The sequence below is a fragment of the Mus caroli genome, chromosome 6 (assembly GCF_900094665.2).
Source record: "Mus caroli chromosome 6, CAROLI_EIJ_v1.1, whole genome shotgun sequence".
NCBI lineage: Eukaryota > Metazoa > Chordata > Mammalia > Rodentia > Muridae > Mus > Mus caroli.
In genome coordinates, this window is record NC_034575.1 from 101,546,639 (window position 1) to 101,569,056 (window position 22,418).

The window sequence follows — 22,418 nt, forward strand, 5'->3', positions numbered from 1 at the left end:
TGAGAGAGAGAGAGAGAGAGAGAGAGAGAGAGAGAGAGAGAATGCACATATACATGCAGCCCACAAAAAAGTAGAACTGTGAATCTTAGTTAGACATAGCTATGCTTGTTTATGTAACCACCATCCAAATCAAGAGAGTATATATGATCTTTAACATAAAAGGTTTCCCTTTATCACCTTATCATCAATATACTTGCTCTCATGACACAGTCTTCTCTCATGTCTCTCAGAATTAAGCAATTCTTACTCTTCTTAAACTTCTCACAAATAGAAGCTGAAATTACTCAATTTTGAGTCATCTGTGCCGGGAATAGGCTCTTTATATTTCACTGTGAAAATAGATCACAGCACACTTAATACATCGATTAACAGATACAAGTGAAATGCACACAGCAGTACACTCTTTCCTTTGTGTGCATGTGAAGGAGAACACATGCATGTCATGGCCTCCAAGTGAAAGCTGGAGGAAAGCCTGTAGGTGTTCATTCTCTCCTTTGCCCATGTGGGTTCCAGAGGTCAAACTCAAGCCATCAGGCTGAATAGTGGACACGTTTACCCACATAGCAATACCCCATGCCTTCACATATATTTACATTTGCCAGCCATTCTCCTGTTTGATTGGTATGTTTATCATAGTTTACTTAATTCTTTTATATGACAATTACTCTTTTAATTTTTCTATATTTTAAAGTCTTAACAAAAGTACATATAAAACTAAATGATCCATTTGTCCTGCTCACACCGACATATCATCAATATTATTTCCATCAGAATTTTAACTTTAACATAATACCATGTTGGGGAAAAGCCCTCATGTGTTGATTAATATTATTTGATCAGTTACTAAATTCTTGCATATAGGTCTTGAGCACTTCAAGAGAATGCATTTATTCAGCAAATATACTATTGCTTAAATGTGATAATAAAATTATAATTTTACTTTTAACACACCATAGAAAAATGGGAGAATCTACTTTTTAAGAAGCATTCATATGTTAAATTCTCGAATAATTCTAAAATGAACTTTATCTTTCCCTGTCTTCTCATTTCTCACAAACACATGAGCATCCCATATCTTGGTTCGAAGCATTAGTTATTGCACCAGATAATCTTAGCCTTCATAGTTTTCCTACTGCATTTATTCAGATTTTAATTGTATCTTATTATTTTTATTTAGCTGTCTATCACCCAGTGCTTTTTAAGCCTCCTAATTTTGTGCTTCTGCTCTTTTTGGTGTTACCATTAAGTAAATATCCATGATAAAAATAGTATAAAACTTTTACTATGTTGGCTGTGAATGAGAATACTGTTACTGTTTATGTGTTGGATGCTTCTGTAATATTTTATGTGAACTATTGAGGTGGGAAAACTATCCTTTTCAAACATAGGTGATACCTTTCTACTTATCATGTATTGAAATTAATGAAAAGCATTAGTGGGTACTGAGTTCAGTCTGTCCAGTAGTGCAGAGGCTCACAGACAGTCATTACTGCTGTGACTTTCCCGGCCCATTCTCCACACCTTGCTGTTTCTGTCATTAGCAGCCTTTATCACACTGGATCCTTCCAAATTCGTTTCTTCTCCCTTAGGTCATGGTTTATATTTATATTTAAAATGCCTAAAGTTAAATGAAAGAAACTCTGATTTTTTTCATATAGTTATGTGAGACAATTTAAGATGACATATCTCATTTAGTTTTTGTTAAAATCAGATATCTCATTTAGTTTTTATTAAAATCAGTGCACATTCTTCAAATATTGCTTATTATTTCCTTCTCCAGCTTTTCATGCTATACATTTCATTGGTCCTTTCCAGATTTACTGACACACAGACACACAGACACATAAAAACACAGACCCAGACAGAGAGAGAGAGAGAGAGAGAGAGAGAGAGAGAGAGAGAGAGAAGAAAAGAGTTAGAGAATTTTTAAGCTTCATCATGTCTTATATGCAACATATTGATGAAAATAATGTATGCATCAAGAAACAGACCCTAGTATCTGACTGTGAAAAACTTTTGTATGCTCCTGTGAAAAACTTTTGTTTTCATTATTTATAGCAGTGTTTAACTGTTACTGACACTGTTTAATAATTGAGGGCAGTATGTTAACAGGGTCTTGCTGCACTTATGTATCATATATGTACATCATTGTAATTGAACATGAAATGTAGACCCTAATTAGTCTTAGTATAGAAAACTCTGGAATCAGATTACCTCTGTTTGAAAAACAAACAAACAAACAAAAAAAATTCTCTGTGCCATTGTGTGCTTTCAAATTATTTACATAAAATTTGTGACTCCTGTTTGATGCACAAAACGAAAAAGAAAGAAAATAAAAATAGAGAAAAAAGAAAAAATGATGCAATTAGGTCCAGCAAACTTTCTCAGTGATTAAGTACCTCCAAGCAAGCCTGACCTACTGAGGTTGATCCCACTACAACACGTATAAAGATAAAGGAGAGAAAAAACTCCACAAAGTTTGTTTTCTGACCTCCACATACTCATTGTTACTTGTTCATACCCACTTACACCTATCACACACACACACAAAATAATAATAATGAAAATAATTAAAGGAATATTAGTATCAAGCTCACAGAACCATAGTACTTAAGCTAGACTACATGTTCAATGTAGACAGTAGGCAATCAAAAATATTAGTTGTTATTATTGTTTCAAATATTATTCATAAGGCATTATCCAAAATGAGTGAGATTTGGATATTTAGTTCACTCATACCTGTGAGTGAGAGTGCATATGAATTCAAGAATGTAAAGAGAACTGAAGTTCAATGACTGCATTCATTTGATAATTGACTATCTGCTGTCAATTAAATTGTCAAAGCCCAGAACCCTCTACTTATTTTGGTACTTGTATATGTGCTGTAGCTTAACCATAGTGAGAGTGCTTCTGGCCACAGAAACAACAGCTCTAGTGCCATGGGTGTTTCTTATGAGGTCATCCCAAGTACTTGTTATCAGAGAAAGTTTATTATAAAGAATAACAAAAGAAATTTCACATACCTTTTCCTAACACAAAGCCTTTACTTTTGTGAAATTACATTGCATGTAAATGATGGACAAACATTTATTAGATATGTAAGTGTGTCATACTAAATAATTTAACTTGCAAATTTTTTTCTGAATATTTTTTCCATCTAAGTAAACCTTTTTATATAAAGATCCAATCTTCAGAATAATAATTTGTGCTTTTATATACGTATGTCTACATATGTGTGTGTGTATTCAGGTGTTCATTTATGTGTACATATGTTTTTGCAGGTTTACATATATATACACATGCATAGTAGGAAATCAAGAGAATAACCATCCACCTTGTTTCTTTGGAGACAAGGTTACTCACTGGCCAAGAACCCACAGGATCACAAGGGTTATCTGGCCTGTGAGCCCCAGCCTCTGCCTGACTCTCCTTTCCCAGATTGGGGTTTGAAATCTTACACCATTTCACGAAGTTCTTTTATGTCTCCTCTTATTCACAGAATCGAACTGAGAACTCTGTGAATGGAAATATATGCTTTAAGGAAACAAAATGCCTAAAGTTAAATGAAAGAAACTAATTTGGAAAAGCTACATGTTCTTTGTTTCCAACTATGTAACATTGTCAAAGAGGCTGGGCTGTGAAGATGGTTCTAGCTTGATTTCCATTGTGATGAACACCATAACCAAAAGCAACTTATTGGAGTTAAACATTTATGTGGCTTACAATTCCAGGTCACAGGTCAACACCAAGGGAAAGAAGGACAGCCACTGAAGTAGCAAGTATGAAGCAATAATCCTGCTTTCTGGCCCATTCTCTGACATGTTCAGTTAGCTTTTGTTATATGGTTCCAAGACAGATGCCTGAGGATGGTGCCACCCACAGTGGGCTGAGTCCTTCCATATTAATCATCAATCAAGGTAATATCATATAGATATGGTCACAGGCCAGTCTTATTTGGGCAACCCCTCAATTGAGACTACTTCACATGACTCTAGGCTGTGTTGACTAAGAGGTAAAATAAGCTAATGTATAGATAGTTACTTAACAAGTTGATACCAGGAGTTAAAGCAAGGAAGAGATGAAGAAGTGAGACACACACTTTTCAGGAAGTGAATTTCTGTTTATATGCACAAATAAAGGAACTCTAGGAGTGAAGACACATAAGAACTCGGGACTCATGATGGTAGATGGTAGTGTTGTATTAGTGTAGACTCAAAGGTTCATAAGCAATTCATCACTGAGGAAGCAGGTAGATAATGAGAAACACTAAGCATTTTGGGACCAGTGGGTGTATGCAAATATCTGTACCTTCTGCTAGGTTTTCCTGTGAACATAAACCTGTGTTTCATCAGGAATCAGTCAGATTAATACAATCTCTAAAAAAAATAAAGTGTATGTACTTGCTAGCAAGCACACAAGGTTCACAACAAAGACACCCTCATTACAACCCAGCAACTAAGTAAAGGTACAACTGACCATTATCCATTGTACTTGTAGTTGTACTTGTATCCATTGTACTTGTACATTGTAGTTGATTAACCCACTCTAATCTCTCTGGTGTCTGTGCTGCAAATTCCTTGCCACCTGCCCCAATGCTCTGGATTCTCAAAGGAAAGACACACACACTCATGCACACATACACACAGCCTTATTTTTAATGTGCCTCAGTCAGCACAATTATTCCATCTTTGGTACCCCAGACCCAATGGGGGCTCCCATCCCCAGTTCTTACATAATGGATACTCTATCTTCTGAGGCTCTCAAGCCTGCATCTTATCTCTTTCCTGGCATGGCAATTCTGCCTCTTCCTCAATCCAAAGTGCAGCCTCTGTCTCCCTGCCCAACCATTGGCCACCAGCAACTTTATTTACCAATCCAAACCAGCTTGGGGCAGGGACCCTCAGGATCTCACATGGAGGATTCTCGTGCAAATTGGGAGTCTTTAATGCAAGCATTAAACCAAATCCACAACAATTAAACCCTGTAGCAAGTGCTTATTTTCTGTCCTGTTATGGATTGCTTAACACAATCCAGTGCCAGCACGAAGCTACAATTTGGCAATTGTATTTATATATCTAATAACCACTGATGAAGCTGAACTAGGAAAAATGTTATAAAAAGAAGTTTGCTTTTGTAAAGTTGATCTAGCTTTTATTCAAAGGAAACATTCAGTATTGTTGTTAATTTAAGTGACAAGAGGTACTATATAAAGAAGCAAATGCAGGGATGTTGGAGCCACTGAGTACACAGATATAACCAATATCATCTTAAACCAGGGTAGGTTGGGTCTAAGAAGGAAAGAAACCTTCAAGTTTCTGACCTTTGTGTCCTAGTGTTCAGAGAGTACAAAGAGCTGGAAGGGCTCTGATTCTCATGACAGGAGGGCAAAGACATCCCGGCCCCAAAAGATAAGGAACTTCCTCTAGTCCTAGAGTAAGAAGGGATGTCTTGTAGACACCCACAGCCAAACATTAGACCAAGTTCTGGAATACTGTGAAAGAGGGGAGGAAGGATTAGAGAAGCCAGAGTGGTCAAGGACATCACAAGAACATAACCTACAGATCTAACCAAAGCTCACAGGGCTCAGAGACTGAACCAACAATCTGCGAGCCTGTACGCTTCTGACCTAGGTCCTCTGAATATATTTTTTTGGTTGTATAGCTTAGTGTTCTGTGGGACTCCCTAACAGTTAGAGCAGGAGTTGTCCCTGACTCTTCTGCCTGGTTTTGGGACCCTTTTTCTGATTGCCTCATCCAGCTCTGATATGAGGGTATGTGCCTGGCCTTCTTGTAACTTGTTATGCCACATTTGGTTGATATCTCTGGGAGGCCTATTTCTTTCTGAAGAGAAAGAGAAGAGGTGTGGCTATGAGGGAAAAAAGCGCTTGGGGAGGGACTGGGATAAGAGCATAGAAGAAGGAACTGTGATTGGAATGTAATATATGATAAAGGTATTAATTAATTAATTAATTTTGAAACAGAAGAGATCACTATTATGACAGACACGATGATTCATAGTAATTGATAGAAAGTAGTAACTAGGGGTTGGGAGATGAAACTTCAAATAAGGAGACTTGCTGCTCAAGCATGAGGACCTATGTTCTTTTTCCCAGGACCCACATATAAAGCCAGCCATGGTCAGGCACAAGGACACAGTAGGTTATGTAGGACTAGCTGGCTACCAACTTCAGCAAAAGAGCTTGTTTCAAGGGGAAAAGGTAGAAATGTGTAAAGCAAGATACCTCTGGACCTCATGTATGCTCTCCCAAAATTTGTTTATATACTTCACACATATACGACACAATACAATACACAATATATGAACATGAATACATGTACACACATACACACATGCAAACAAGTGACTATATAGTTCAACTTTCAAAAAGAATTTCTAGAAAATAATGTTCCTTCATAATGGAAAAAGATAAACTGCATTCAAGAATAGCAAAAGCCCCAAGCTTACAAATAATCAGTCACATAGCAGATAATCTTCCAGCATGAATTATACACCCGGAATTCCACTGGGTGAAAAACCTGAGCAGACATTATTTATATTCCATTCCATTATAGCATTCTGTAACATTGAAACATTCCACTTCATTAAGATTTAATACATTTAGGAATAAATATTGTTAATAAATAACTTATAAATATCCTATAAAGAGATAAGTGATGAATGGAAGTGGTGAAACCTGTTCCTCGAGACACTCATGTGTTCGCAATACATCCAACATTCATGCGTCCCTAGACAGGAGGCAGAATAAACTCGTCTCTTTGAGTCTCTTCTGGCTCAGTGTTTCAAAAATAAATAAATAAATAAATAAATAAATAAATAAATAAATAAATAAAGCCTGTCATTTTAGTGAAATGCAATCTGGATGTCATACTATAGCATGGCTGATAGAAAAGTCTGCTACTAAAAGATAAAGTGCTTGTATGTCAAAGAGCATTGTGTAAATAAACCTAAAAAGTAATTTTGAACCAATTTTAAAACCTTCTACTCACAATCCTAATATGGTGTCATGCCGAGGAATAAGGTGACAAAGAGTGTATTACAGGAATGTGGAGATAGCCAAATGTCTTCCTGCAGTAAAATGATTTCAGTAAGTCTGTAAAGGAACAACCATGTGTAACAAGCGTGAATTCACTTTGTAGAATTCGTCTATTTTTCTCCTTATCCCCACTACTCACAAAACATGCACACACATCAACTCTAATAATTATTTCCCTTTGATTTTAGACTATTAAACACTTACGGTGGCTATACTTGATGAATATAATATGTGCTTATAATGATTAGCCCCCAGGTGAGGACTGTATAAATGTTCTCACTGGCAGCATGGAGTCTGGAAGGCAGCCTGATGTGTGGAATCTCAGGGCAATGCCTGGGGTTTGTTCTTCGTGGACCACAATAGTGTAGGCAGGTATTAAGACAGCACACAGCTCATGCTGATAACATCCTGCTGGACTGGTAAATTTTTATCATTGCTCTGACAAAATGCCAGACAAAAGCACCTCTAGGAAGGATGAGGCTTTTTTCAGTTCGTAGTCTGAGGGTGTAGTCCATCATTGTGAAGCTGTTATGTTGGCAGCAGCATGAAGTGGATGTCATGCCTGTCTGGCATTTTCGTAGATGCTGGTAATGCACTTCAGTTGTCACACTTGAGTGGGAGGTGCTTCACATACTGAACCATCTCTATAGCCCTCAGAGCCTATTTCTGTGACTAAAGTTTACCATCAGCAACCTGGCAGCAATCCTGCTCTCTGAATGACCATGAGGAAGACAGCTTAGAAACTACCATGAATACTTGACAACATCCGTGGTTTTGACTGCGAAGTTGCAGTGTGAGTGACAATGCTGTCCACTCTATCTTCAGGGTGCACATGTATTTCTGGGAGAACCTAACATTGTTTCTGGGCTTTATTCTCACATTCAAATAGATATATTCCTTTCTATTCTTTCTCTATTCAGCATGGGCTAGGAAGCAGTGCCTAGGAGGCAGAAGAGGTGGCAGAGCAGAGGCTGCGCTCTGCTAAATCCCTGGTGAGTTTCCTATTACCCCTCTTCATTTCTTTTTCTTCTCCCATGGACAGTACCAGGCATCATTACTGCAGCCCCTCTCCACAGGCTCACTAGGGATCCAGTGCAAGATGTGTTCTTCCACAAAGCCTAATGTCTGCTTTTCAAAGGTAGGGCAGAAACCAGTATCATTTATTATGTAACCTCTGAGAATTGAGCCTTCACTTTTCAGGCAAATTGCTAAATAGCTTTCAACCTTCTCTAACATCTTGCTGACTCCACAGGTAGCATTGTTATTGCCATTTCACCAAAGGGAAGCTGCAGTCACACACACATTAGGTAATTTGCTCAACAGCACTTAAGCTAATAACATCTTGGGAGAGCATTGAGACTTCTTCCCTTTTGATGTAGTCTATGAGAATGTGGGATTTAACATCAGAGCGCTTGATTTTAGCACGGTCTACCATCTAATGCTACCTCAGTCACTACTTTTTTATGGACAGCTTTATCTCTGAGGTCTGAAACTGAAAATGAATAAAGTAAAGGCAGCATAAGATTCTGTTACACTAAATTAAAGACTGGTTTTTAACCACAGGTAAATCATGGCCTGGGAAGGAATACAGGACAATCATTTACATCTATCTGTGTTAAACTTTACAGAAACCTGGGTACCACTTCCAGTACCACCTGGGACACCTTTTCCTTCTCACCCTCCAGGACTCCCTCTCATTTAGAAATGATGGCATCCATGGACCTAGAGAAGTGTCTAGAACTAGTTCTAATTCTGTAAGGTTATATAAAACAAATGAAATTCCTCTCAGCCTCAAATGTATGTTATCATTTAACCTGGTCCTGAACTACAAGGACACCTTTTCCATACAAAATTCCAATGATATGTAATACCTAGTCTATGTGCAATTCTGATAGATCATATCAAGTAAATAAACAGAGAATGGGATCAAAATCACAGGTTTGAGCTCTTTAAGATGGTCTGGAAGGTTAGTTCCTTCTTGTTTGTAGATTTTTTAATTTTCTGATTTGTATAATAATTTACAGTTGATTTTTAGTATTTCTCTGATCCTCAACATGTTTTTGAAATAATTCCAAATTTTTGAGGAATTGACCTAACCCTTCATCACAAAGTGTATGGGTCTGTTGGCAGGAAGACAGAACATAGAATACACTGTTTTTCCTAATAACTGGCAGTGACTTTTTTCAAAGACATTTGTTATCACAGGAACTGGTTAGAGGGACCATCCTGTAATATGATATTAGAGCTCCTGAAAATTAGTCAGGGCTTTTGTTCACAGGAACCTAATTCCTTTTATCCCCATTTGCCACCTGTCATGCTTCTGATACCAAATCCAAATTTCCATGCAGGCTTGTATAAGCAGCATTGGCTCTTGGTTGCTCTCTTTTTTTCACATCAAATTTTTATTTTAGCTTGTGAGATGACGCCACTGTTTTTAGTAAAATGAACTTTGAGTGAACTCTCACAACTGCTTACTGATAACCAATAAAATAAATGATAGATCCATTTCAGAGCAGTCAGATTCCCACGTGTGGTTACTGGACATATCTGGTCTACTTGCCCTTTGGAAAGGCTCACAAGATTTGGACTTTCTTTATTATTTCTTTTTTTCCAAATGGACAATTTTTGACAAACAGACTCCTAAAAGCAGTCAAGTGTCAAACACAAAGTTCTGGCTGGTGCAGCTGCCTTGGGGATCACACGCTCCATTTATTCATTATAGAAAGCTCAGATGCACAGGCATGTGGTGCCACTTTGTAGACCTGTCAATTTAGTGCACTTAATGAACATTGATCATGCTCACCCAGACACACTTCTCATTGCTACAAACAAGAACTCTGGGGTTCGGAAGGACATCTTGGAAACTTTTCTTTTGGTCTATGTACATATACAGATTTTTGTTGTTGAAACTAATTAACAAAGCCAAATACAGTGCATTTTGGAATTAGATACCAAGGTAAGGAATATATATATATATATTATTATATATATATGTGTGTGTGTGTGTGTATGTATGTATGTATGTGGTGTGTATCCATGTGTGTGTGTGTTTGTGTGTGTATACATGTACATATATATATACAATATAATATAAAATTATATATTTTATAATTATATAATATGTAATTACACATATTCATTACAATTTTATTTGTCAGAGGTTGTGGCTTACACCTTTAATCTTAGTACTTAGTAGTCAGAGACAGACAGATATCAATACGTTAGAAGCCACTGTGGTCTATAGAGTGATTTCCCAGCTAGCCAAAGCTGTACAGTAATACCTGTCTTAACAGGAAAAGAAGCAAACAAAAAACCTACTTAATTTGTATTGTGTTTTGTAAACCTAACAATTTCAATATTTTAAGCACAATGTGGGTTTCTTTGTTGTTCACGTGTTAGAGTTTGAGCCAGGGCCTCAAGTCTGCCAATCACACATGGCATTGAGCTGAGTTCCCATGCTAAGACTACCAGTTTGAATGAGGCATAACTTTGATCATTGTTAAGGTACCCTATGAATATTTGAAACTGTATAGTTTTGCATCTTCCTAAGCTAACTTTAGCATTATAAATTATTCTGGCAATTAGGAAACCTCCTGCTGGGTTTTCCCTTTCACAAATTCTATGAAAAGCATCATTCAGAGTCACTGTAATGAAAAAATTACTTTTTAAATTTCTTAACCTTTTAGTTTTGCTTCTTATCATAATTCTCATGAAGGATAAATTTGGCTTAGTGTAATTGGAACAAACAGTTTTTCTCTACATATATGAATATATAATTTTGTTTCTTATCTCAGTTTTAGAAAGTAAATAATATCTTATCAGTTATTTTTTCCCAGTCACATTGCATTATGGTTAAAATGGCTTGTTTCTAACTGTAGCTTTGGGAGAATGGTCAAATCTGCTTTTGAATAGACTACATTCATGCCATCCTGCACATGCTACAATTTCAGTGTTAATATTTGTTCTGTTGGAGGCTTAATTCTATCACATTGGGACACAAAATAGTTAAAGAAGACAGATATTTTCAAATTATACCGCAATTCCACCTAACAACATTGTGGGTTTTCGAACTTGCTGATTGCAAATTAGAATTGAATCTCAGCGCCTAATCCTGCTGCACAAGTACAACTTCAGACTCAGTAAGTTCAAGAGATAGGGTATTGAAGTAAATGGAAGGCACCTCATAGACAAAATAAAAATTACCTTTCATTTTTCTAAGGTTCTGTCACTCAAACTTTTAAACATATGTCTGAATAAAACATTTTCAAAAATATCTATTAGAGTGCTTATTTTTAATATGAGAAAATTGTGAATGATATATATTTACATCAGTCCTGAAAACACACTGGCATGCTCTTATATGAAAGAGTATGCATATTTGTAAGTAAAGTATTATATACTATAATATGATATTATTAGATTTTATTTTGATTAATCTATATATTTATACTGGATATATAATATAATATAAACGTATTTCACTTACAAATATGCAAAAGTTGATTTTAAAAAGTAGAATTTCTTACTTTGTGTAAAATGAAAAACTACATATGAGATTTTATTGTAACAAATATACTATTTCATTTCTTTAAGTAATTCATTAATGAGTTATGGAATGCATATTATATTTTACATCATTACTGTATTTTATATAATATATTATGTAGTATACTGTATTACATATTATATATACATATTATACATATGTATATATATATATATATATTTATTATTTTAGGAAAAAATGTGTCAAACAGGTTAAAAAAGAATGACAGTAATTCAGGCAACTTATTTGTTTTGAATCACCATATAATATATTGTAGCCAGTATTCTTACCACAAAATATGTTATACAGAATTAAGAAATGTGCTGAAGCTAAGCTCATACATTTCAAACATTAGAAACTGTATCATGAAACCATTCTTATTATGGTTTGAAAGTTCAAAAAAATTAGTCTGGCTGGAGACATGGTTCAGCATCTAAGAGCACTGGCTGCTCTTCTGCAATGCCTGAATTCAATACTCATCACCCACATGGTGGCTCAAAAATGTCAATATCTCCAATTCCATGGGTTCTGATGGCCTCTTCTAGCTCTGTGGCCACCAGGCATACTGGTGGAACACAGACATATATGCAGACCATCATGCATATACATAAAGTAAAAAAGAAATTGTACTTTTTAAAAATATTTTTATTAGGTATTTTCCTCATTTACATTTCCAATGCTATCCCAAAAGTCCCCCATACCCTCCCCCCCACACTCCCCTACCCACCCACTCCCACTTTTTGGCCCTGGCGTTCCCCTGTACTGGGGCATATAAAGATTGCAAGTCTAGTAAATTCTATCAAGTTACATGGAAAGCCTATACATAAATATATATCTCCATGCACGCTCCAAGAAATTCTAGAGAAACATATTGGCTTTGTTTCTTTTTCACAGAACTTGGTACATCATTATATGTTTCTTTGTTGTGTAATTCATTTCTGTTTAAGGACCTAAACTATGCCTTTATTGACAAAGCAAAGTGTTAAGGCAACTAGAGAGGTGATACAGGTCAAAAACCCATTTATATCTCTATTACAGGGAAAGGTAGAACCTTAGTAAATGTCTGTTGGGTGAAATTGAATTGAATTGGCTTGAAATGAATTGAATTGCTTTGAAAGAGCTAGAGCTAGAGCCAATTATTACTGCATCTTTGACCAGTTTTCAGCTGAATATTTCAGCAATTATACTTTCAATCAACAGTTTATTGAGTAGATACCTATTAGGAACTAACCAGAAATACAGTTCAAAACAGTAGATTTAGGGAATAATTAAACAGTGCCCAGTGCAATAATATTAGAGTCCGCAGAGGAAGATAATGTGTAAAACACTGCCCATGTCTACAATTGAAATTGCTGGAATGTTCCAGAAGGGTAAGTATAAAAGATGTTAGGGGAGAGTGAACTTGAAGAGAAATCCCTGAGCAGAGATGTCCCACGAATAGAGTCCTAAGATCATATTTTCACAGCAATAGAGGTAAATAACATATGAAGGGAAATCTATCAGTGAACTATTTTTCCTTATTGGCTTTATAAGTTGTTAAATTATCTTGATGAATCTATGTAGAATAATTTTCTCTTGGCCTCTAGTTTTATACCTTTTCACAATGGTTACTGAAATAAAACACTTCTGTTATTACACTATTGGGAATAGTAAGTATATTCTACTGTGGAAACATATTCACATCCATCCTTATATTGTTTATCTGGCATATCTATCTATCTATCTATCTATCTATCTATCTATCTATCTATCTCTACCTATCACCTACTTATCTATCATCTACTCTTCTATTATCTATATATCTACTATATATCTATCTTTCATTTATCTATCATTTATGTATCATCTCTCATTTATCTATTTATAATTATTCTCATTATAGTTTAATTTCCTAGTCTTTGTTTCAGTGTCTTGTATTTTATTTTAGTGGATTAATATATTTTTATCTTGTAATAAGTATGACTATAAATTAATGCATTGCAAATAAAATCGATACAATAAACAGTGGTAAACTTTTAGAACTATGTTTCTGTAACTTTGGGAATTGGTTAGGCAAATTTTGAGAATTTTCAATTCTTTTAAAATTATACAGTGGAAAATTTGAATTTTTTAGGTTTAAGTATTAAATTATATATCTTTATCAGGTGCTGTGGCATATTCCTGCCAAGATTATTTTTCACCTAATTTATATCTTCCATGGAGAAATAAGAAGTTGAACTTTGCTAACTTAAAAATTGAGTTAAATTTGGGCTTAAAAGTTGGATCAGAGGATAAAGTGTATGCCACATAATCTCAAAGACAGTATCCAGAACCCATGTACAGTTAGCAGAGAACTGACTGCACAAAATTGCATCTGACCATGCTACTTATGTCTTGGCATATTTACCCTTCACATATATCATATACACATAAACACAAAACACACACAATACACTTAAAAGATAAGTATTAAAATTGAATTAGATAAAAAATGTACTTGTAAACATATCAATTGAAACAAATTATGTTTCAATTTTGTGTGTGTATGTATGTGTGTGCATGTGTGCATGTGTGTGTGTGTATGAATTAATGACTTTTCTGTTGCTGTGATAAAATATCATAACTGAGGCAATTTATGCAAGGAATCGTTTATTGGGCTTATAGTTCCAGGCAGATGAGAGTTTATAGGAGAGGAAAACATGACAGCAAGCAGCAGTCATGTTGGCTAGAGCAGTATCAGATAGCTAGGCTCTCATACCAAAAGCAGGAAGCAGAGAGAGCACAGTGGAAATAGCACATGGGTTTTGAAACCTCAAAGCTCATCACCAATAGTGTACTTCCACTAGGAATGCCACACTTCCTAAATCAACCCAAACAGTGGCACCAACTGGGTAATGTATTCAGATGCCCAAGAGAATGGGCAAGGCATCCCATTGAAACCGCGAGTTTGCATATGTGTGTTGGGGTGTTATGTCAAGTATTTTGTACTGTACATATGCATGATGCATTTGCTTTGCAATGAAAAAGACAATCTGGGATTATTCTTCAGTAGTCACCTACATTGGCTTTGAGACATGGCCTTTCATTGGTCTGGAGTTTACAATCATGCTCTCCTGGATGGCCAGCAAATCCTAAGCAAACACCTGTCATGGCCTGCCCAGCATTTTTATGTGAGTTCTGGAACTGGCATTCTTCCCATCTGATTACACAATAATAAAACTTTATATACTCAATCTTTACTGGCATGATTTTAAAACTATTAATTCCTTTATTCTCATATATAGTGATCAAAGGGAAGATTCTAAAAAACTAGGCATTTGGTCAATTAAGTATATTTAATTAATAAATACCATAGAATTCCCAATCATGGAAAATATTTGGTATAATAAAAATCATGTATATTAAAAAACTTCTATATGTATAATTTTTTCATAAAAAATTCAATCCATTAAAGCATATTAAAATTAAATGCTATATAGTAAAATAATACCAAAAGAACCCAATATTTTAATTCTTATTCAGAGTATGATTAATGACAGCTTTTTTCTGCCAATATGTCCCTTTTGTGTAAAGCTCTTTATGTTATGAAATTTAAATCATATCATTGCAATAAATCAGTTTCCAAAATCCATGTATTTTCTTGTATAGAGATTTTTGATTCACAGCAATAATAATAATAATAATAATAATAATAATAATAATAATAATAACACTGATGTTGATTATGATAGCTGTAACAGAAAATGTTTCAATCATACTAATTATTATTTCTATCTCCATGCCCCTCCCAAATAGTACAACAAAAAATCCTCATCTACAGGCTAATACCTATTTTAAAATGAAAATTCTGAAAGAATATGACCCAGGTGCTTCTAGTATCCCACTCTGCAAAGCTTTGAAGTTTGAAGCGCTATGTGTTTGTCTTTGAAGAGCCTGTCCTTTATACTGGTGAGGAGAGAGGGCCACATGTTGAGAGAATAAGTTTTGATGAAAGCAAGTAATGGTGTTCTGATGGAACACACGGTTCAGAAACAAATAACCACCCATTGGTGTCTAAGCAGTCTTCATTATGTTCACAGTAATAGATCATTTGTATATAAGTTACATGGGAAGCACACGAAATGCTACCATGCCTCTAGTCAGTGTGCACTCCATGTCACTCAGTTTCTTGAGTGTCACATTTTTTGCACTTAGGTTTGTGCTGAAGTTCAAAGGTTCGATGATCTTTTTACTTTCTCAACTGCTTCTTACCATCCCTCTATACTATGTCCACTGATTCTTAAAGATAGTTAGATGTACAGTAGTTCTCAATGTATTCTTTGTTTTAATGGATTTATATATTTATTTACTTACTTGCATATGAGCATATTTATTTGATTTGAGGGAAGTATGATCAATGTGTATTTAAATGCAAAACAACAGATAGGAATTGGGTACAGTAAATACCATAATTGCAGTGTTATACAGGTCAAGCACCACTATCTGGAAGGACTAGGGAGAGCAGTCTAACAATGTCAACCATGTCTGCAAAACTATTCTTGACTTTTCAATTGACATTTGTCAATTTGTAGTTTTGAGGGACTTCTGAACAACATTCCTTAGCTTAAGTTTCAGAAATAGGGAAAACATGGTAGTCTATTCACTTATACATATGAAAGAACCAAACAATGTAAACAGAAGGGCAGAAGATAGACTGAGGGAATGGTCAATATCCCTTCAAGATGACAACATCTACAATGTCATTAGATGATTCTTCTGATAACTTAAAGTTTCTAGGAGTTGAATACTACAGTCATTCTTAAATTTACATCAATTAGACCCCCTGGAGTGTTCTGAAAGGCTGGATATCAGGTTAAATACAAGCACTACAAACATCTGACACACGAATTCAAATGTATATTTTTAGGCCCCACTACCTACTTATGGAATCAGAATCTGGGGAACAAGCTGTAGTGGACAACTGTAGTGGGTATTATCTTTTTAATTCTAATGTTATTTATTTTGTATGACTACAGATCCAACACAGAGCTTTACACATATTACACAAACAGTTCCTTGAGCCACGTGCACAGCACCACATCCTCAGCTCAAGAGGATGTGGTGACATGAACTGAGTCTTACCTTTCTGACATATAATGAAGTTTGAGAGCTGTTGATTTGCTGGATCTAGCAAACCACAGAATTCTTGATTTATTTTTATCTTTATAGACACATGATCATGCAATTAATTTTAATAAGTAGGTTTTCATCTTACTACTAGTTCTTCTTGTAGTTCCATTTGTGTCTATAACTGAAGGTTAATCATTACTCAAATTAATACAGGGAAATAGAAATTCCATGCCTTTCAGCTTGTATTTAATTGCCTGACTTCCTTAAAAGAAGTCTGATTCAGTCCACACACCTATTGTGTGTGTATTTGGAGTGATAACAAGTCTGGTAGTTTGGAATGGACTATGTATGGTGAAGCAAACTGATGCAGATGAATATTTAAAGCTGTAGCTTTCTTAGCAGACTCCATTGCGATATGATGACCCATTTCTAAACCCTGAGGCACTCAACTCTGCAGCAAGCACTAAAATGCTCAGGTTCACCTGATTTTTAGTTCAATAATCTGGCTGTTTTAAAAGAAGTACCTTTTGGAAAAGAAATAATCTTTGGAAGTAAATTTTTTAGGTTTAGCTTTAGGAGTGTCAAACTTGTGCTAGCAGAGGCCTCGGGCAATGAGTAAAGGGATTAAGAAAGGCAAGAGAAATGCACAGGTTTACAAATATCAAAAGCAGATTTCTTCTTTTCCATAAATATTGCATTAACAGAGATGTTCTTGAAATTCAGGTAACTTATCTACTACCCATATTGCATTTTTTTTATATATTTCCTGTCAGCTAGAGTTCTAAGTGAAGAACTATGACTTTTGGTTTAGGCAGGATATAGAAGGTGGGACACCTGAAAGGAGAAATAATTCTGGGATAGAGCCAGGCACCAGAAGAGCCACCTAGGAAGTTGTGAGAAAACAGACACATGGTATCTGAGCACAGGTAACTAGCCATGTCATATAAAGTAGGTTAAAACAATTGGTTTATCAAAATTATGGTGTAGTCAAGATCTAGGCATATGCTAAAAGTGTTTATAAATATATTTTGAGTCTGAGTCTTGTTTCTAGGAGCATGGGCCTGGGAAGAAGAACCGAGCCTAACAGGTTTGGATTAAAATGCATAGAATATTTTTAACTGTGTATTATAAAAATAATCTTAATTTTTTTATTCAACTCTTCTTTCAAAAGATGTTAGAGGAGATTAAGTGTGTCATATAGGACTCTATGTTTGATTTAAAGTTGATTGATCTTTAAAACTGGTGCCCTATAATGAAGCATATCCATGATACATTTTGCTTATATTGTCTGTAGTTTATTTAAATGGTCATGATTTGAAGACAAGGTGAGTTTCTATGTCAGTCCTAATAAAGAATATCTATCTATCTATCTATCTATCTATCTATCTATCTATCTATCTATCTACATTATATATGTGTATATGTATTCAAAAGTACATCAAAAAGAAATATTTTCAAAATAAGGAAAGATATATTATTCTTTAAGCTTTCCAAGGTATGTCTCATCTTATTGAATCAACCATACTTATAACAGGACCCAAGAGAAATAAAATTGTATTTCCCAATACTATCTGTTCCCCAAAGAGACACTTCTTCACGGGGAAATATTTTAATAAACTGACAAAGAACCTTGGGTCAGGGGCTCTCTTAATCAACATATATTATTCTGGAAAGTACCAGGTAATATATAAGGTTTTAGAGTAGATTTTCAATTCTAAGTTAAATTTTAGTCCTACAGTATCTTCTGTTGTAGCATTCAAACACCATTTTTTTCAGATACAGAGAGAGAATTATGAGATGCTGTAGTGTGTCTAATTGCTACCTATTGTCTAAATGAAGTGGTTTGGGAAGTCTCCTTCCTGGCATCATACTGTGTTAGAGTTCCTTGACAATATGGGGACAGAGCAGGGTACACTGTAGTCACCAAGAACAATCTATTGTACAGATGTAAAGCTGGTATCTATAGGTAGGAGTAAAATAATTGTCTCTTTCCAACAAATATATCCTCCTAGCATTTCTTCTTTTCTTCTTCCAAGTAACTATATCCCACAAGGCATAGTGACTGTCTTACCTCAGCATGAGTAAATCTTTGTATGATGAAAATATATTTCAATTCTTTCTGTTAAGTACAAATTTAATAGAAGCTTAAGTCAGACCTGCAACCTTGTGAACGTTTCTGATTCTTATGTCATTTTTATCACCTTTACTTTAGTTGTATTGTGTCATTTTATACTCTCATTAAATATAACATAGAATTAAGCATAGGCTTTTCCAATTAGGTTTTTATAAATTACCTATATGGAGCTACAAAAGTGAACAAACAATAGACAGTATATCTTGAGCCATAAAGATCTAAGCATGAAGAGTACTGGGATAAAATGGATTATTCCTAGGAATTAAATGAAAGAAATAAAAGATGTGTGCTATACTTGTGGCCATTTAATTATCTATAAGGTTTTGAGCTAGATGTCAAGTTATATCTAACAACAACAACAACAAAAACCCACAAGTCTTTCTCCTCTGTTTCTTTTATGTTATACTGCTTAAATATTAAATTGCATTTTGTTCTCATAAAGGAAGAGAACTTATCTTTTTTGTTCATATCTATATCTTCGTGAGATTCTTTGAGAAAGAGAGAAATGCTAATTATAACAAGCATCCCTCATCACTGATGTGTCTTTATGTAGCAGCCTGAGGTTATGTAGCAATGCATGACTAACTAGTCAAAATGCAGAGAATATGTAACTATAGTGTGTCCAGCACTAAACAGAGCATCTGATACAACCACTATACATAAGACTCAAGGAGAGTTGTGCAATAGGGGCCAGAAGGATTGCTAGAGCCCAAAGACCCGAAAGACTGTTTCTATACAGTGGTTTTGATAGTAGTGATGTTCACATGATCTTTCAATGGCATGGCTGCGCACATAAGACCTTCAAAGGCTACACTCGCCAACATGCCAATAGGGATGTAAAAGAATTTCCCAAAGCTCTATACATAGGTTAAGCACTAGAGGCAGTCAATGCTGCTGTGGATATACTTTTTTTTTTCAAGGATGTGTGCTCCAATCCTAAATATGTGTCTATGCATACATATACATAAAATTATATATTAACATAATAATAAAAGAAGAGGAGATGAATTTTAAAGGGACAGGAAAGGAGTTGGTTAGGAGATAAAGAGAGGTGGGAATCATACAAATGCTGTATCTTGTGTGATATCCTTCAAATGTAAAAACAGCTTAGTGGCTTGGTTAGTCTTGTCTTGTTACATGAATCTTATATTGTTTGAATTTAAGTGGTGATAGCAAACCAGCAGCTTTAATATTTACTACTTACAATTTATTTAAAATTATCTGTCATGGCTGTAACATGCACATGAATCCTAAATGAAGTGGCAAATGGCATGAATTCTTTCTTTATAATTTTAAGTTTAGTGCCAATTTAAATATCTGTACTTATTCTCTGAAAGCATATAGTATTGAGAATCCTTTGCATCTATGAAATAATTTACTTAGGTGAAGATATTCTTTATGAATTAATAGTATTTCAGAAGTATAATTTTCCTAGGTGGATGCTGTAAGGTCAGCTCTACCTTCGAAGAACTTAGAAGCAGAGCAGATCAAAGTTCCTTTGATAAACATGTCCCTTCCATGTAATTGATGAGTTGGTTCCACTGTGGTTGACAGTGACTCATCTAGTGATGAACCTGAGGAGAACAGCAAATGAAAACAACATCCCCATTTTCAGTGATGACCAATGGTTTCTTACAGGACATCTGAGCTTCCTTCCTCCTTTTCTCTCATTTACAGTCTTTTCTTCTTTCGGTGCTTTGCTCTCCTTTAAACCACGAAGGCAAGTGTCCTGTTAGTGCATCTTAGCATTAGCTCTAAGGAAGCCATTTTGTAAGTTCATATGTGGATTTTTATATGGAAGAGTGCAAATCACCACAAAATCGCAATGGTGGAATAAGAAAAAAAATATGCCAATCACTTTGAAATCTTGTCACAGTAATTTCAGACAAATGGGACAGAGCAATACTGGAAATCTCTAGAAGACTGAGCCTCGATTCTGCAGGAAATCTGTATTCAGCCTAAAGATGGATCACTGATGCTTGGGCTCAGAGACAGGAAAGCACTGCACTGGCTGATCAGAATGGGGGAGTGGTCCAGTTTGCATTATTTTCTCTTCACTTAGTTATGTGGTCAGGTGGGTACTATGTCATCAACCAATCAGTTTCTTTTGTGCTTTCTTGTTTGTCCATTTTCTATCAAGGACTAAGATAATTTACACCATTTGTAAATAAATCAGTATGGTCAAATTTGAATTATTACTGCTTCAGAAAGCCCTAATGTTAGCAAATTCCTCAATTGTTGCAACTACCATATTTTATAATCCTATATTTTTCATTATGGTGTAATTTAACATACTTTTAAAAATTATTTTTTATTTAGTATAGACATGTGTTTCTAAGCTGACCACCATTCCCTTCATGAATAATCTTTGACTAAAATGGATATAAACTTTTTGCTGGAGCTTGTCTTCTGGTTAAGGAAAACAATGCACCTGGTTTGGTGCCATATGGCTGTACTCTTAGGAGGCTAAGGAAGGAGGATCTGGAAAAAGAAACTAGCCTGGGATATGGTACAAGTCCCTGAAGAAAGAGGAGGAAGACAGGAGCAAAGGGGAGATGGAGAGGGACAGTGAACACACATCATATTAGGTCAGAATATGGGTAGCGACATGAAGATAAAGCAGTGACAGGCACTGCTAACTGTCGACCAACTGAGTGCAAAATGTCTTGTCTTAGGTGAGGATGTAGGATCAGTGACCAAATAACACCTAAGAGAAGCAGTGGATAAATAATTCCAATAGTAGGGACACCCATCAGTGGAGGTCATGTCCTGCATTGAAGGATCAGAAAATCCAGAAAGGCAACAGAAGAAGTGGGGAAAGATGAAATGGAGTAGAAAGAAAAATATCAGTCACAGAGCACCCAGATTCCATCACCACAAAATTGAAAGAGAGCAGCAGGGTAAAGGAGAGCTGACAGAAGTGAGATCATGTGGAGTCATATTAGACAAATGTCTAAATTCAGTGAGGATTCAGAGTAGAAATTCATCCTTCATCTTTACAATGTTTGTTGTGAGCATGGGGTTTGTCACCCCACTACAGTCTATCATGCGAGAAGTACTAGATGGGTAAATATAGAGTAAGAAAAAAAATGAATGAATCTCTCACTAATTCTGTTGTTCTTTCATCTGTGGTTTTACTGAAAACAAAACATTTTTATTTTCCAGTTTGTTTTGCCTTTTTTTTGTTTTTGTTTTTGTATTTTTTCCATTTTGCCTTTTAAAATCAGAATGCACAGATTCCTACTCCTGTGGCAGTGTACCCTTTGACAAAACTAAGCTCATAGCTTACTAGATTACTAGATCTAGATAATTAGAATTTCCTACCCTCCAAGCCTTGAATGCTATTGCTTTCTCCACATGCTAAGAAGTTTAAAAAAAAATCTGATTGGCTTGACAGATTGAGCATGATTGAATGTCTACTTAAGCTTCCTGTGTTTCCATCTGATTGCTAATCCTGAAGAATGATGCTAAACCAGAATCCCCAGCTGAGAGGTCAGAGGATCAGAAATCCATTCCTCTAAAATGATGAGATGGATAGATAGAGTGGTTCTGATGTGCAACGGGACCCTAGAATAAGGATATCTATATTGCTTCTG

At 35.4% G+C, this 22,418-nt stretch overlaps 1 protein-coding gene across 10 annotated transcripts in view; it reads left to right on the plus strand.

The window, feature by feature from the left end:
* The window catches only part of Cntn4 (contactin 4), a 990,533-nt gene that overhangs the window by 309,897 nt on the left and 658,218 nt on the right, over nucleotides 1-22,418 (plus strand). For 2 of the 10 annotated variants that reach the window (XM_029478666.1, XM_029478668.1), the window contains 2 exons: nucleotides 3,732-3,917; nucleotides 7,975-8,046. The exons of the other annotated variants lie outside the window; for them this stretch is intronic. The gene's annotated coding sequence lies outside the window, so the exon portion shown is untranslated. The remainder of the gene's footprint in view (nucleotides 1-3,731; nucleotides 3,918-7,974; nucleotides 8,047-22,418) is intronic. 10 annotated transcript variants of the gene reach the window in all.